The following is a 17,174-nucleotide window of genomic DNA, read 5'->3' on the forward strand; positions in this document are numbered from 1 at the left end:
CTACAACCTCTTTATTAGCAATTACTAAGCGGCCAGGTGACTTCCTAGAAGCAAGACTTCCTGTATGTTAAACCGCTCAAGTAAACAATAAACCCATAAAGAGCGTCTAAAAAAGCGGCAGAGCACCTCGGTGTGGCCCCACGGAGTCATTGGATTTGACCCATTTTCAATTGGCTTGTTACATGTGGTATATATGTTAACTGTGCAGTGTGCAAAGTTTGAACCAAATCGATCCAAGCGTTTGACAGTTATCGTGTTCACGGACAGACGGACACCATCAACAACCCTATAAAGCTTGCATCGCTTTGCTCTGCCGCTTAATAAGCATTTCGGTGTATATTGTTGTAATCCTCATCATGGTCGAGAAAAGTTTCTGGAAATTCCTTCCTGTATACACAAACGTATCGAGTACTCCCAAACTCCATTTTTACAGGACTATAAACGCATCTTATTCTCTTCTAAAGTAAAAGGCATGTCAGAGTAAACCTATTAACCATTACACGTTACAACTGAAAAAAACGTTTGTTTATAATTTATAAGTAATTTACCCACCTTGAAAAAAACTGGTAGTCTTAAAACAGGCCGTTTTGAAAAGAGTGAAAGTAATAAGAATTTGCTTGCGGCAAATGATTACTAAGGTGATGTTTTATAAGAGCGGCGCAGCGTAAGATTATTGATCTCCCTGTATGTTACTTATTTGTTTTGTAATTTATTTAATTTAATTTATTTGTTTTACAACGTGTAAAAGAAATATTTAATATTGATATTTGATTATCTTGTAATCAGAGTACCTCTTTGACGTACCTACTTGTGCAAATTTTATGACACTTTTTCTCGCATTTTTCGTTTCATTTTATCATTCATGTGATGGTTTAATCTTTGTTTATGACATTCATTGTTAACGGACACGTTCTTATTTGCACAAGTGAATTTATACTTTATGTAAAAAGTTTCTTTTAATTTAAAAAATGTTTATTTTACTTAAGAAATATGTTTTACTTTAACAAATAACAAATAAATTTTTATTTGGTAATTTTTGTTTTTGTCAAGAAAGCAATGGCCCGAAAAAATTTCAAGGCGCTAACGTTCCTTAATCCGGCGCCGCAGATTCTTGAAGGTTTTAAGAACTTTTACATTTTACAAAAAAGGACAAAAACAACAGAGACTCTAATGCATATTCGATTCTCTCTAAAAGCCCATAAATGTCTCCAAGTCTCTTAAATACTACCCTAAAAGGACTCGTGAAGACTCTTAGAAAGGCTTGAAATCCTAATCGTTTTGAAAGTATGCAGAACCGCATATCCTAGAGATTGGGGATAAGTAGCCCTTAGTCTTAAAGACTTTTCAAAGTTTTTCATTGTACTTAGAGACCACTAATTGGGCGTGGAAACCATTAGAAACTCATGCAGAGAAACCATTTGGCCTTTGCTCTTAAACAGCAAATAAAAGTTCATGGCTACCTAAATGGATGTGAATGGCTAAAAAGCAGTACTACATTTCCCCGAACTATTTGCAAAAAGCATCATTGTTTATAGACCTAATATATAAGATCTTAAAAAGAAACTTAACACAAAAACAACAATTGTTGGAAAACCCCCCATACATTTCGTCGACAACAAAACTGTTACCGCGCTTTCGTGTCATATTTGGCTAGAAACTTGAGAAATATTGTCACGAAATAAAAAAAACAACAAAAACACAAATTTTATCAGTTTGAGGACATTCCCCTCTATCATCCAACTTTTATAATTAAATTGGAGTAACTCATTTTCTTGGTACATCAAATGCGTACGATCGTTGAGTGAAGGATTTACTCAATGGTACGATAGTCCCTCTGGTGTTCCATTTCTTAACTCAAACTATGTATCTGGATTTAGGCTTTACAGAGGAAAGTAAACGGATGGTTCACATCTGCCCTTGACACCGAGACTCTCGCCTATGGTTTTCATTCTGATTGTGGGATAAAAAGAAAGTGCCTATTATTTGTTTCAGTAAGAATGAAGATTTTCTGTATAATTCATCCGATAAACTACATTTTTAGGCTACTTTTCTTTTTGTAGATTAAGGAATTGTAATTCGCTTTATCTAAATTGTGAGTAGAAGAGGGTCACTTTGGGCGCCATCTTGGATTTTATTCGCGGGTCAATTAAGGTCAATTAAATTGATTCGCGGGGTCTCCCACGTGGACGGGGGTGTTTTCGGGGAAATTTGATTAATTTCTTGGAATTTGGGTTTAATTAATTAAAATTCTGTAGGATTTTGGTCTTTATTGGCATTTGATTTGATTGATGACGTCATCAATTAAATTGATTACTGTGGATTAATTTAATTTGTGGTTTGATTGATCTAATTAATTTAATTCGCGTGTTGATTTCCCGGAATTTCTGTTTAATTAATTTGATTTGCGGTTTGATTAATTTGATTCGCGGCTTAATCAATTTAATTAGCGGTTTGATTTCTCGGAATTTCCTCTAATTAATTTAATTTGTGGATTTGATTAATTTAATCCGCGGTCCAATTAATTTAATTCGCGGTTTGATTGATCTAATTAATTTATCGATTAATTTAAATTGATCGTATAATCAAGAATAATTATAATATGTGATAATTACACATATGTAATAATTACACACAGGTAATTATACTCTAATTGAAAACAAAATGGCGGAAAAACAAAATGGCCGCCAAAGGCGGGAAATTTGAAATTTTTTCTATCTTTCTCTCTTACTCACTGCGTCTATCTCTCTCTTACTCATTGCGTCCCTCTTTTACCTATTCTGAAATAGAAGTTAGAAAATGAACAAGTTTTAATTATGTTTATTAGGGTGCAACAATTAACAAAAAAAAACATTACAATCAAAAGCGCAAATTACAATTTAAAATATACAAACCCTTTTCCACACCACCCTGGAGGTAGAGTTGAGGCGCGTTTTTTTTAACGTGGTGTTCCCCTGTAGGCCTAATCCACGGAACGTATTTACAAACTAAAACTAAATATGCACAAACTAAATATTTACATAAAGGTTAAATTAAAAAAGTTTATTAAATAGTTGAACTATGTGCTCCACGCGTGAGCCACTGAGCTCCGGCCACATATCCATCACCGCCGTGAACTGATACACTGAATTGTTTAAGTTGTTGTGCATAAAGTCAATCGATTCTTCCTCCGTAGGTGAGGACACGTCCAGCTCACTCAGGACGTTTATTGCGACTGTTATATCACTCTGTGTCCAAGACGTCAATATCTTACGGCAGGCATGCATTGAGTTCTGGCGGAAATTTACCGAAGAGAACAAGGCGGATCCATTCCGTGAGTGCTGCACGATCGCCTCTGCATGCAGTCTGGTGTTCCGGAGAAACTTCCTTCAAGAGGAGATGATCGGCCTCATTCCACATGGAGGGTACAGGATGGCCGATAATCAGAGTCGGACAGCCATCAAATGGCTTGTTCATCGACAAACCACTGATGTTCCCGATCTTCAGCATGCTGGTAACACTCGAGAAGTCAGCCTAAAGGAAGGAATCCTTGTCGATGGGTACACACCGTCCACGACCACCGTGTACCAGTTCCACGGATGTTACTACCACGGTTGTGAGAGATGTTTCCCCGATCAAACGACGCCCCTAAAAGGAAATAGAGCCGACACAATGGGTACGCGGCGTGAAAAAACCGAAGCCACTTCATCACGCATTTGTACTGCAGGCTACAATTTAATTGAAATGTGGGAGTGTGAATTCCGCACATATTTAACCAATAATCCCGAAACCGCTGCTTTGCTGAATGGTAATAATATATTGAGACACGAACCTCTAAATCCTCGCGACGGCTTCTTTGGAGGTCGGACAAATGCCATCAAACTATACCACAAGGCCGGAGAAGGGGAAGAAATAAGATACTTGGACGTGTGTTCCCTCTACCCCTACGTTAACAAGTATGGGAAGTATCCTCTGGGCCATCCTCGAGTACTTGTCACGCCCGAAGAACTTCGTTCCGTCAAAATAGACACCATAGAGGGCATGGTCAAGTGTACAGTGTTACCTCCACAAAACTTATACCATCCCGTACTTCCGTACAGATGCCATGGTAAACTTATGTTTCCCCTGTGTCGGTCATGCTGCGAAACAATGCAGCAAGGCGAGTGTGACCACAGCGATGAGGATCGCCGTTTCACAGGCACTTACGTAGCGGACGAACTACGAAAAGCGATCTCATCGGGCTACGTTGTGATAGATCTTCAAGAAGTGTGGGAGTATAAGACCACGCAATACGACCGTACAACTAAAAGCGGCGGTTTATTCTCCGGTTATGTGGACAACTTCTTGAAGACCAAACAGGAGTGCAGCGGATGGCCGTCCTGGTGTCTTTCCGAAGAGACATGTATGCAGTATCTAGCCGACTACATGGAGCATGAGGGGGTTCAACTTGATCGGAGCAAGATTGAAGTGAACGCGGGTCTCCGCTATATCGCCAAACTGTTTCTCAATTCTTTTTGGGGCAAGTTTGGCCAACGCGCAAATCTCTCGAAGACGCGTATCGTTTCGGAGGCAGAAGAATTCTTCCAAATGCTGACGGATCCCTCGGTGGAAGTGAACTCTATTATCCCCGTCAACGACGAAACTCTTATCGCCCAATGGACCCTCCCGGAGGATGCGGTCGAGTCTCTGAAAACCACGAACGTGGTACTGGCCGCCTACACCACAGCCAACGCTCGCCTTGTACTATACGAGTACCTGGAGAAGCTTGGCGAAAGGGTGCTGTATTTCGACACGGATTCCGTGATCTTTACGCAGAAGTTCGAAGAATGGGGACCTCCAATCGGCAGTTTTCTCGGAGACATGACCGATGAAATCGAGTGCTATGGACCAGGGAGCAGAATAGTGGAGTTTGTGAGTGGTGGCCCCAAAAACTACGCCTATAAAGTGTTTTCCCCTAGTGCGAACAAGTATAGTGTCGTGTGCAAAGTGAAAGGTATTTCCCTGAACTATAAGAACAGCCGCGTAGTGAACTTTGACACTATTAAAGACGCAGTGCTAAATAATGCCCCACAGACTTACGTAGAGACCGATCGCCGAATTGCTCGCACGTGTACCTATGATGTAATCTCCAAACCGGAGAAGAAAAGGTACCGTGTCCAGTACACGAAACGACGCCGTTTAGATATAGAGTACGCTACTTTGCCGTACGGCTATAGAACCTAATTAATTTTAGTTTGTGCATATTTAGTTTTAGTTTGTAAATACGTTCCGTGGATTAGGCCTACAGGGGAACACCACGATAAAAAAAACGCGTCTCAACTCTACCTCCAGGGTGGTGTGGAAAAGGGTTTGTATATTTTAAATTGTAATTTGCGCTTAATTTTTGATTGTAATGTTTTTTTGTTAATTGTTGCACCATAATAAACATAATTAAAACTTGTTCATTTTCTAACTTCTATTTCAGAATAGGTAAAAGATGGACGCAATGAGTAAGAGAGAGATAGACGCAGTGAGTAAGAGAGAAAGATAGAAAAAATTTCAAATTTCCCGCCTTTGGCGGCCATTTTGTTTTTCCGCCATTTTGTTTTCAATTAGAGTATAATTACCTGTGTGTAATTATTACATATGTGTAATTATCACATATGTGTAATTATTCTTGATTATACGATCAATTTAAATTAATCGATAAATTAATTAGATCAATCAAACCGCGAATTAAATTAATTGGACCGCGGATTAAATTAATCAAATCCACAAATTAAATTAATTAGAGGAAATTCCGAGAAATCAAACCGCTAATTAAATTGATTAAGCCGCGAATCAAATTAATCAAACAGAAATTCCGGGAAATCAACACGCGAATTAAATTAATTAGATCAATCAAACCACAAATTAAATTAATCCACAGTAATCAATTTAATTGATAACGTCATCAATCAAATCAAATGCCAATAAAGACCAAAATCCTACAAAATTTTAATTAATTAAACCCAAATTCCAAGAAATTAATCAAATTTCCCCGAAAACATCCCCGCCCACGTGAGCGACCCCGCGAATCAATTTAATTGACCTTGATTGACCCGCGAATAAAATCCAAGATGGCGCCCAAAGTGACCCTCTTCTACTATTGTGTCTTGTTAATACAGGGTTTGCATATTATTGTTTTATTGCCATATTCACATGCATTGCAGGATTGGAATGATGTTCATAACTCGAGTTCTTCGAATGACTCTTATTAGTTTTGAAATCTTAAACCACTGGGCTACTATTCCTGATGGTCTATTTTGGAGCAAAATGTCGGTCGGAAAATCGCTACAACATTGAGGGGAATTAAATGGGAAATTAAGAAGAAAGCACAATATTACCACTTACCAACATTCTTTGTGGTAAGTCTAGGGGAAAAAACGCTTCCCACGAAAGTGTATAGTATTCCCCCCATGTAGAGTAAGAATATCCAATAAAATGCATAGGTTTCTATTTGAAAAAATTCAGTTCCCTATACAGTGATGTGAAAATATGCATAGCATTATTAAATGGGCTTATCCATATGGAGAATATTTTATATAAATCGTTTCTTTAATATTCCCGCAATAATACACAGAGAAAGCAAGAAATTTTCATTTTAAACGATCTTTTGTTCCCCATGGAAATCTAGATGTCTGTCATACAAATATTTTAATGTATAAAAGGCAACATTGCAAAGAATATTTAATATAAATATAACCAAGTGATAAGTATATCAAAATTTAGGAAATTTTACGCTCTTTTCAAAACTCCACAATATATGGGATGGTCCGTATGAAAAAAAGTAGTGTAGGGTTGTGTAAGAAAAACCAAACACTCTGTATAAAAATTGTGAACCTTTTCGTCGCTATAAAAGTTTTGAAGCCCCTATCTTTCAATATTAATTTTTCACTGCGATCAGAATTACATTTTCTCAATTTTTTAAACTTATACAGAATCACACCAATTTTTCCCGAACGTATGAAGAAACTGGAGGAAGAGGAACTTTAGCGCAGAAGATATTGTTAGGAAGAAGAAAGTTCATTTCCTGTTCTTTAATATGCCCATATGAGGTTTGGTACAAATGTATATACCAAAGACGAAGGAACGCTGATACTTTCCATGTTTGATATGTGTATAGTACCCAAGGTATTGCTGCTGTACCCCTATAGCAATAAATTTCAAATGCGTTTTTATCCTACACTGTGTCAACTGTGCAACACTGAATATATCTTCAAAACAACTTAATTTAAAGAAACTTTTTACGTTATCGAAAATTATAAAACGTTTACTACCAATTTACGTACTTTGAATTTATGGCCAGTGGCGTACTTCTGCATGGTCAAAGGGGACATGTTTTTTTGAATCACTAGTATTCATTGCATATTCTTAAAGAGTACCCTTTTTGCATATATAGAATCATAAAAAACCTATTATATTAGGTACATAATCAAATTTGAGAGAGAAACTCAAATTAAGGAAAATGCAATTAAAAAAATAAGCCCCCTTGACCATGCACAGGTAAGCGACTGCCCACAAATTTGAAGATTGGTAGCAAACTTTTTACAATTTTGGATACCATAAAAAGCTTCTTTAAAAAACGTTGTTTTGAAGATACAGGGACTTTTTAAAGTGTACATTTGGGCTATGTATACCATGCGATCAAAAATGAGTTGCTGTCGAGTCACCTTTGGAATTTTTGTTTACATGGGAAATCATACTTAACCAAAGTCTAAAAATAATTTTTTTTAGTATCTACTGTACCGTGTCCTATTTTGGTTGAGTGCAGTGTATCTCAGCTGTTTTTAAAGATAGAGATTTGCGGTTTTCACGACCTTTTTGTGACTTTTAATACCACAAACAAAATCAGGGCTTGTGTCTGAAATACAGGGCGAAAATTTGACTTTTTGGGATGTTATCACATCTTACTACCTTTGGAAGTCATTTTTATTGGTTAGTTTCGGCTGCCATGGATACAATAAACAAAACAAAATACCCATGAAACCAAGGCCTATTAGGTATGTAAAAACCGTCAAATATAAGGTTTTTATTTTTGGTTCATGGTTAAAATTGAAATATAGGTTGTAATACATCAATATAATCAGGAAAAATAATGTAAAAAATGTACGTTATGGTGTTGCATATTAAAAAAATTCCAACTTTGAGACAAATCTCAGAAACGGTCGGCAAAACAATTTTTTTATTACGCCACTGGATTCTACGTGAAAATATCTAAAATAAACCGTTTTTTCCTTTTTTCTATCTTGCACGGGTATGATAACATTCCAAAAAGTCAAACTTTTCGTTTTCACCCTGTATCTCAGAATCAAACGTAGATATTTTATTTGCGGTATTAAAAATTTAATATGTAATCAGCGTGCTGGAAATGAGTGTAATTCATTAATACGATATTGCTAGTATCCACACAGAAATTGAATTTTTTTAAAATAGAAAAATCGTCTGCAATCTGCACAATCACTGCAGTGTACTTTGATATTACCGCTATTGTAAATTGTCTAGAAACGGACTATTAATACTTGCGACCGCACAAGTATTTTGCGATTGCGATTAAGAGCAATTTCGATTCTGTCATCCGAATTTTAAGTTAATTTTGTTTTGTATCAGAATTATTAGGTGTTAATTTTTTTTAAATGACCATCTTGTATTTTATTTATTTGTTCAATTTTATTACGTGTTAAAAGACTAGATTAACATCAGGAAATAATTGCGTAGGATTTGTTTATCTCCGGTCGTAAATAAGAAGTTTTGTTATTTTTATTTTATTATTATTATTATTATTATTACGTGTAGGCTAATTAGTTTCAAGATAAGAAAACACAAGTGCATTTTACCGTTCAACAAAGCGTCAATTTGTTAAAGAAGTGGAACAAAAAGTTAAAAAGAAAAGGAAATGGTTTTAAATACAGGAGACGGACATTAATCGGGGCTCTTTTGGTGGTGGATGTCAATTGTGACTCGTTTGTTTTTGGTGGACGCTCAAAAGGATCCGCTTATTGTTTTAGTGTTTTACCGTTATTTAACCGTATTAACTGTAAGACAGTTCGTCTCGCTAGTTGGAAAGACAGTCAGTATTTATAATCATATAGTTCTTGTTATAGTGGAGGGCTACGAGTATTAAGAGATTTAAGTCGTCGTGATAAAAGTCGAATTAAAGACTTGAAGTTTATGAAGAAGTACCTAGTCTCTTGGTTTGAAAAGCAGCGTCCCCTATCATGAATTCACGACAAACTGTTACTATGATGTCCCAGGATTAGACGGTAGCAAAATGTTCGAGCAGCTCTTTCGTAAGGACCAAGGAGACGTATTTTGAGAAACCTTACACAAAATTTTGCGGTAAAGGTTTTTCCGGTTTACCACCAAAAAGGCCGATATTCAATCTCTGATTCTACCGGAAACTCCTCATTTGTAATAACGTGCATAAGCATATGCAAGGCTTGGAGTTGCTCTTGCCAATTTACCAGCATATTCATATTCAGAGAGACAAAAGCCATTGTGTCTAAACTACTGCACCAGTTTCAATGTAAATCAAGTTATTGTTGAACAATGATGCATGTACGTAAGGTAAACGTAAAAATTTAATTAAAATTCGAAAGATTTTCAACTGTATAGGAATGAAGCCGATAGGTCACAACCATTACAATTTTACTCGGTTAGTATTTGTTCTTTGAAGTCTCTGCGTAGGGGGCATCTCGCACGTGTTCATGTTATTCTACAATATGTACACATGTGACACGAGACAAACCAACTCCTGGTCATGTTATAAATAATTCACATCTGTTGAGGTTATAAAAACGCCACTATTGTTTGTAAGTAAAATGTTTAATATCAACAATTTTGGATAATATGGGTGCTCATAAACCGTTTTAGGTTAATTCAATAAAAGTGAAACATGTGAAGTTTCTAAATATCTTTTCTGCGAGTATTGTTAAGGTAGTAAGTACGTATCATGAAAAAAAAAAGAAAACGTGTAAATGGCAGAGGAAAGGAGTTGGCATGCTACATGAATTGTGTACCGGAAATTAAAAATAGCTGTAAGTAAACCGATGGCAATTCCAAAAATAAACCGCGATATACTTAGCTACTGTCGTACTGACTTAAATTTAAATACAACTGTAACTGTAGCGATAAAGCTATTTTTCGCAAATTACGGATGAGAGCCAAGTACAAAGTTTTTAGGCACGCCGAGGTGGGGATATTGAGAGAAGTGCAAGTGCAGCGAACGCTTTCAAGGTTGAATTTATATGCACATTAAGTGCGTATAAAAAACACTTGGCTGAAAATGAAAGCTACATACGCTCACTTTTAACCGAGCTTTTAACCTAAAAACCTACTTGTTGATCGATTGATACGTAGAAAATTGATTAAAAATCTCGCTAGCGAGATGACATGATTTAACCGTAGGAAGTCTGTAGTTTTGTAATAATTACGAACGAACGCTATAAAAAGTAGTTAAAGCTGTGGTCGTATTTCCACAAACTGTTAATTACCAAAAACGAAAACGGTTTGTGGGTAATAATGAAATCATCTCTTTATCCCAACAACGGAAGTTAAAATGTCATCCACTTGAATCAAATTAATCTCTTGTCGTGTTTGTTTTGGCAGTTTCATCTTCCTTTTGGGATGCATTAGCTGTAAACTTACTACATTTTACAGTGGCATAGTCTTCGGTCTAAAATTAAAGGGAGCTGCAACTGGAAAACGAATGGTTTGATTAGTTGAAGGAACTGCGATGATTCAGATTCAGAAACATTTCGCTACCAAATAGTGCCATATTTTGCGATATTTTGCCTAATGAATTAGAATTATCTTATATGAATTACGGATATAGCGATAAACAAAGAAGCAAATTGCAGCACTATTGAAACTAACATTGATCTTTGCATATACAATTTATTGTAGACTGCTGGATGAATAAAAAATTTGACACACTTGCGCATGAGAGATGCTGCCCAAAAGCTTTTCTGCACTTTCTTTTATGTCAAGGGAGATGTGTAGCAAATTTGATTCCAATCGGTTCAACCATTTCGCCGGAAATGAGAGTACAGACAGACAGACGGACCGACACCATCGCGATTTTATTTGGTTTGGATTCCTGGTGCTTCAAAACGTGTCACAAAGTAGGGGGTCTTCTTTACACCAATGCAACATGTACGTGTACCTTACTTACTCACAATGGTATACATATTGTTTCCACAGTTTTCGGAATCAAGGATTTGAAATATGCACACCGGAACTATATGTGTTACACTAAAAAGTACCCAAGTACCAAATGACTACTACTAGAGTAGCAATTGTGCCTGCCAAACCGTTGAGTGATTTTCACTGAACGACCAAACTGAATTTGTTAGAATAAGTAGAAAAATCATGAACGAATATGTAGGTATTATTCTTACGAAATAAAACTTGGCGAGAAGTATAAAAAGTCATACTTTGTAAAATGTAGAGTGGGAGACGTGTAAATATTAATGTAAACTTTGTCGTAGATCAAAGGTCCAATTTACATGCATCCATCGACGCGTTGATGCGTTAAGATTGTTATTGGTTACTTTATTTAAACGTCAAAATGTATTTAAATATTGTAACTATTCGTATAGTCGGATAGCGGATGCATGTAAACTCACACGTATGGAGTAAATATAAATTTAATAACATTTACGTACCAAGTACAATGTACTGACGATATAATGTTGTGTAAACAACGGCATGTTCCTGTTTTGTTTTGATTCGGCACCTATAATAATAATCGATCACCCTGTATGTGGAATATCAAGAGTAAATTATATATACTTATGTTGTAGTTTATATTAATAAAGACTGTTATTATTATTATTACTATTATTAAGAGTAAATTTGGTTGCTGGTTTTGAATAAAAACGTTTTTTATTTAAATTTGAAGTTCAACGTTGTGTTGTATAAGAATTGTTAAATAATGTTCAAGTTATGTTTATCGCCTTATAATTTTTTTATTACGATGTGTTTATTTAATAGTGAAATTACGGTAAAAAGTTAGGTTGTATTAGCGCGTTGTATTAAAAGGTTTATCTGGTCATTGCGATAAGAACATTTGTTATCGCGATGCGTAAGGCGAAAAGTAATTAGTTTCAAGATAAGCACGTGGTTTTTGCCGATAAGAGAACAACAGTACAGTTTATTTTGAAGCTGGCGTTAATCGAATTTGGTTCTGATTAACTGCTTGTTCACGAAATCTTAAAGATGGCGAGTTTTTTAAGGTGGAAGACAATATCCTTTATATACGAGAACAAAACGAAAAGCGGGGCTTTTTCGGTGGCGGTCCGATAGTATTAGTGCATGTTTTCAACACTGTTTTGGGCAGCTCGCCTGTTGGATGTTAAGGTGGTGTTCCTCTTTTTGATAGTGAAGTTTGTTGATTGAAGTAAGTTAGTTGGTCTAATTTACGACGTCACCAAATGAGTTAATAGAGTTTGTGAAAAATTTAAAGCTTTTCATTCGTATCCGGAAAAACAATAGTTTGAGTGAGTGTGTGTAAATCAAGCAATTCAGTGCCTAGTAGATATTAGATTTTACTTTTTACTGTCCCAAAAGCCAGTTCGTGTTATCAAGATTAAGTGAAATAGAAAGAGAAATGAAGATTTTGAAGCTTTTAGCGAGTGTTTATTTAGTTCTTTATGCGCCATAACATTGCAATAAACGATTTTAGATTATTAACAAATTAGTCAGATAAATGGTAAGTATTTCTACTCTGATCGCTTACCAGGGCGTGTATGTGAAAATCTGGCTTCTGAAGCCTATTCTTTTTTTCACGCGTAATGTGGTTTATGTTTTACCTAAATAAATTTTTGGCCTTTACCAATCAAGTGACCTGTATGTTTTTAAATCGAACCCAAAGTGCGACCAGCGGAGAGTTTTCATGTTCAAAGTTGGACATTTGTGCACAGAGTCTATTGCTAGGGTGTTTTCAAATTTGACGTGTGCTTGAGAAATGTATAATCAAGTTGATTTAATTAAGTTTGAACTGACGGTGTTTTGTGGCTGGTTCAAGTGACCGTTTGTCTTTGTACACAGGAAATACACTTTACTCAAAGGATTTTGTGTTGTTCTGTAGAACATACCGTCTCAATGAGGCACTTATCAACAAATGCTGCCAATAGCGATGTGTAAGTATTAAGGTGGCGTTTACAAAAAGTGCAAAAGTTACCTTGCGATTTCCTCAATAACTTTGTTTCGAGGTAAAAAAATGAACTTCTGTTAACGACCGATGGTTGCTAAAGGTTTAAGCTTGTGAATGAAGTTAAATTTGATAACAAATTTTTATCAGTGTGTGATAAAAATGAAAGATATATATTTCATATGGGAGTTTTTTAAGAACTACGGCCAAAGTAGAGGAATTAGCTATACACTGTTAAAAGTTTTTCGGTGTAGGTAAAGGTGAAAATGCAAAGTGTATGTTGTTTTCGTGTATAATGCTACACGAAATCTGGTAAGATTTACACCTTCTTACTATGAGACGATTGGTAAAACGCAATTGTGTAGAATTTCTTTAAGACTTACACCGTAATTTGTAAAAGTACTCAATGTGGTGTAATTTTTTTCGTCAGTGTAAAGAATACACGGATTCTTCGTTAGATTAACACCAGATTGTGCAAATAGACTCAATATTGTGCAATTGTCTCAACTTGAGTCAGTCACCATTATTACTTCAGTTTGTTGTTCACATCTCTTGTACGAAGCCATTGTACCTACATTCAAATAAGGCAGCAATTGCAGTATACCTTAGAAGCAGTTACATATCTGTATAAGATTTCAATTTTGAATTAATTTTATTGTGCTGGTGAAAGTAATATGAAGGCAATTAAATTTAACTACAAAAACATTGTGAAGTGGTTAGTGATCCCGGAGGACCTATTTAATTAATTGAAGATTCATAAAATTTTGCTTTTTAAAAAATACTGTGCAGTTTAGTTGATGTGATGGTATTATAGGTATAGAATATACAATTTTGTTTATATATACATATAAATTATAGTTATACTTATGTATTTCGGTTGTTTTATATTGTCTATGTATATGTACTAATATATACATATTTGTTTAAATAAATTAGTTTATTTAAAAAGTTCTAGTAGCAAACGTTTTCGCTCACTTCCCTCCACCCTCCTCTATATTCAGAAAAAAGAAACACTGGAGTGCGGGTATAGTAACACGAAAATTCGTAGAAATTTCAACACCGCAAATGGTTACCTTTGACCATGATTTAACGAAAACTGTGTGTAAAGTTTACACATCTTCGTGTGAAAATACCTACACCAACACGGGGTAAAATTTTACCACTATCATTTGGTAGACTTTACCAAAATGGATATGGTACAGTCTACCATTCCTCGTGTGGTCGTATATCGACCACTTTCCGTGTTGATTTTTACACGAAACTTTTTACAGTGTAATAATTTTTGTTTCATGCAAATGTCGGAACATTATATATTTGAATGAATGTTATTTCAACCAAAACTGTATACCCAGAAGGAAGTTATTGTGGAAACAAATTTCCACTTTTTCAATGTAAACGCCACCTTAAGTAACGCGGTAACAATAACGGGGTTGTTACGTCAGCTATTAGAGCCATGTAACTAAATAATAAAAGCAAAATGAAAAAGGAATTTCATCAAATATCTTAGATTTTATACACAATGGTATTATTGGCAATATTTGTACGTGTTTTTTTTTAATTCCCATTTTCCTTGACGCATAAAACTTAAGTAGGCCTACTCTGTGTTGGAATTAACATTAAGAAATGTTGTGCGCTCTTTTCGCCTTACAAAGTGGTGTCGAACTCGCCAGACCCTCAGTTTCATTCAGATAATATTATCAACCCTGCTCATCACACCCATATGATTAAGACTCGACTCGAATTTTTGCACAAGCAAGTAAAATTCGGCTTGGCATTGCTAAAATAATGAGTTACGCCGAGGCCTACGATACTTACAGGCCGGAGCGCTCGAAAAAGTCACGTGACGTTAGGAGTCATATGAAATACATTACGGCTTATGGAAAATCCGTGCGCGGCTTCACTATTTATTTTTTTACTCCGGATCCGTTCAACATAGAGCCACGAAATTTCAATGAGAGCTTGTCAATAGTACACACAATCAAATTATGGTGTTCGTTAATTTTTAATAACAATAAAAATAATTAATTTTTAGGTTTAAAGTATTGAAGATAAAACGATGTTAGTAAATCCGCGTTTTTCTATTTTTACATCATCATATTTCTTTTTCTAGGAACTATATCATTATAATCCTTTCGGTGTCTTAAACTAGAATGATATTCGCCTCCAATTATGCGTATATGATGCCTAATCTGATATTGGTATAGTTTTATAAGGCCCTACAAAATCGCGCATTTATTATCCGCGCAGAGAAAAATTCAACATGCGAGAAATTTTTTTGTTATTGCTATAATTGTATCACATATATCGAATGAATTGTGACCAAAGGACACAAAAATGTTCTTCAGAAGGAATTTTTAAGAAATGGTCTCTTGTTTCCTTTTTTTCAGCAGCTGAAGTAAATAGCGCGATTTCAGAATAAGTGAACGCGCAAAGGAATTACTATGTTTCAAATAATTGTTAGTAATCGATTTTCAAATTGTGTTTGTGAGATTCAAGAGGAGTATTTTGCATCAAAGATTTTGTTTCGTCGTGTAATTTAGCAGAAGATGAGGCGATGTTAAATATAAGTATTGAAATATTCTAAGATTTAGAAAACGACACAACAGTTACTTCTGAAAACGAAAAAAAACGGCACTGCCTATTCCTTACAAGCTGTACTTTTTACTAAAGTAAGTCAGTTGGATAGAAAATGCTATTTTTTAAAACTTCCTTATTCAAAAGGTTATTTTTATTTATTCATAGAATGAAGATGAAAGCCTACGATACTTACCAGGCCTCTTAGGCGGACAAGACAAATTTCCCATTTCACTTTAACACGAGAAGGTATAACTAAAATACTTTATGTACTGCAAAATTCATATTAACGAAGATATAAGATATACTCCATACTTTTGACTGATAATATCTTTAATTTTATAGTTTAATGTAAATTTGAATCTCACAAACACAATTTGAAAATGGATTACTAACAATTATTTGAAACATAATAATTCCTTTGCGCGTTCACTTATTTTTGAAATCGCGCTATTTACTTCAGCTGCTGAAAAAAAAGGAAACAAGAGACCATTTCTTAAAAATTCCTTCTGTAGAACATTTTTGTGTCCTTTGGTCACAATTCATTCGATATATGTGATACAATTATAGCAATAACAAAATAATTTCTCGCATGTTGAATTTTTCTCTGCGCGGATAATAAATGCGCGATTTTGTAGGGCCTTATAAAACTATACCAATATCAGATTAGGCATCATATACGCATAATTGGAGGCGAATATCATTCTAGTTTAAGACACCGAAAGGATTATAATGATATAGTTCCTAGAAAAAGAAATATGATAATGTAAAAATAGAAAAACGCGGATTTACTAACATCGTTTTATCTTCAATACTTTAAACCTAAAAATTAATTATTTTTAGTGTTATTAAAAATTAACGAACACCATAATTTGATTGTGTGTACTATTGACAAGCTCTCGTAAACCGTATTAGGTTTAAATTTTAGCATAAAAAAGACGGAAAATTGGAAAAATAAAACCCGCATCTTTTTCAATAATCTGTGATGCCATGAAATGTCTGCTATAAAACAAATGAAATTCTATCAAAAAGTATTATATTTAGAACAGCGAATTCAACATAAAGAAAGACCAAATTACTAAAAACGGTTTCCTAATATAACAATTTACAATAAATGTTCGAATAAGTCGCCATTAACTGCAAGACAGTAACCAAGTCTATCATAAAATCCATTTCGAACTGCTGTAAATTGATAACTGAATATCTTTTTGTTTTAGAAAATTCCATGGCATCGCAGATTATTGAAAAAGATGCGGGTTTTATTTTTCCAATTTTCCGTCTTGATTATGCAAAAAATTGAAAACTAATACGGTTGACTGACGTAAAAAAATTTTTTCTACAAAAAACCTTAATACAATTTTGCTCTAAAATAATTTGGGGAGCCAATAATCGCATGTTATGAATTTTACATTGAAATCCCTATGATGCGTTACGCAAGTCACCACCCTGTATA

General features: G+C 35.0%; 1 protein-coding gene across 1 annotated transcript in view; it reads right to left on the reverse strand.

The window, feature by feature from the left end:
* The window catches only part of LOC116162913 (homeobox protein SIX3-like), a 340,946-nt gene that overhangs the window by 148,369 nt on the left and 175,403 nt on the right, over positions 1 to 17,174 (reverse strand). The gene's annotated exons all lie outside the window — the stretch shown is intronic.

Source organism: Photinus pyralis, unplaced genomic scaffold (assembly GCF_008802855.1).
Source record: "Photinus pyralis isolate 1611_PpyrPB1 unplaced genomic scaffold, Ppyr1.3 Ppyr1.4_LG2, whole genome shotgun sequence".
Lineage (NCBI taxonomy): Eukaryota > Metazoa > Arthropoda > Insecta > Coleoptera > Lampyridae > Photinus > Photinus pyralis.